Source organism: Galeopterus variegatus, unplaced genomic scaffold, assembly GCF_000696425.1.
Source record: "Galeopterus variegatus unplaced genomic scaffold, G_variegatus-3.0.2 Scaffold18782, whole genome shotgun sequence".
In the NCBI taxonomy this organism is placed as follows: domain Eukaryota; kingdom Metazoa; phylum Chordata; class Mammalia; order Dermoptera; family Cynocephalidae; genus Galeopterus; species Galeopterus variegatus.
Window position 1 is genome coordinate 1 of NW_007744893.1, and position 1,451 is coordinate 1,451.

The 1,451-nt window shown below is 40.2% G+C and overlaps 1 pseudogene; it reads right to left on the reverse strand.

Moving 5' to 3' along the window:
• Window positions 1-79: 79 nt before the first annotated feature.
• Window positions 80-1,451, reverse strand: part of LOC103582973 — a 17,339-nt pseudogene continuing 15,967 nt past the window's right edge.

Sequence of the window (1,451 nt, forward strand, 5' to 3'; positions counted from 1 at the left end):
GCATAGTTGCCCCAGGTCACCAGACTTCTCATGTCTGATTGGTTGGCATGATCTCGCTGGAGTAAGTCTTCAGCTTCGTTCAAGGAAAAATAGAATTAAAAGGGTTTTCAGGGTCTGCTTCCAGAGCTTTTTCAAAGCAGGCCTTGGCCCGTTCATAATTCTTTTTTCCACACTTCAGCAAGGCCCATCCTTCCTCACAGTCCATTTCAGGACACTGCATTCTATAGCGGAAAGGACTTGCCAACTTCTTGCAAGTGCTCTCCACCTTATCCAGGTGAGTCTGGGCTTCTGCCCGTCTTCCCAGGTGGTAGCACACCCAGGCATAGTTGCCCCAGGTCACCAGACTTCTCATGTCTGATTGGTTGGCATGATCTCGCTGGATTAAGTCTTCAGCTTCGTTCAAGCTCTCCAAGGCTTTCTCCTTCTGGCCTTTCAGGTGCTTCACATAGGCCAGTACGTTGTGTATTCCCACATTGTACTTGGTGTCTAAAACTCAATCTCTTCCAAGACCGTGTTTTCTCAATCTGGTATTTCTGAGTTTTCAATTAGAAACTTCTATGTTAAGTGACATCTCAATTGGGCCAGGCTATCCTTGACCCGACGATCTTCAGCATTCTTACTGTAGAAATAAACAAGAAGTTATTTTCATGATTTTCTGATGGAAATGAAATGACATCTAATGAACATATAGGTATAATCATTGTCAAATAAAACAAATCGAGACTTAGCTACAGAAAGGCTTTATAAAAAAGATTACTGAATAATATTCACTGCATACAGAGAAATTGTTCTTCAGATGTGAAGGAGGAGACAAAGAAAAGTTGAAGGAATATGTTGACCATTAGACTTGCCCCTCAAGAAATTTTAAAAAATGTTTTTTCAGGAGACAGGAAAATGATATAGTTCAGAATCTCAGTTCTACTTAAATAAAGAAAGCATGTTCGAGAAGGAAAACATGAAAGTAAAATAAAATCCTTTACTCAGATAACAGTGTTCAAAACAATATGTGCAATAATGTGTATAAAAAGATGTCTAAATGGCAAATGAGCATATGAAAAGATGCTCAGCCTCATATATCACTAGGTGATTGCAAATTAAAACAAGAATGAGATACCACTACACACCTATTAGAATGGCTAAAATCCACAACACTGACAACACCCAATCCTGGCCAGTATGTGGAGCAACAGGAACTCTCCTTCCACTGCTGGTGAGAATGCAAAGTGGGGGCACAGTATAAGAAGAGGGTGCCCATTTCTTAAAGCCAAGTGTAGGCTTATCATACAGTCCAGCAATTGTGCTCATAGCTGTTTACGCAAATGACTTGAAAATTTATGCCCACACAAAACCCTGCATTTGAATGTTTTTATAGCAGCTTTATTCATAACTGCCAAATTGGGAGAAGCCAATATGTCCTTCAGTGGATGAATGAACTTGTGATACACCCAGTC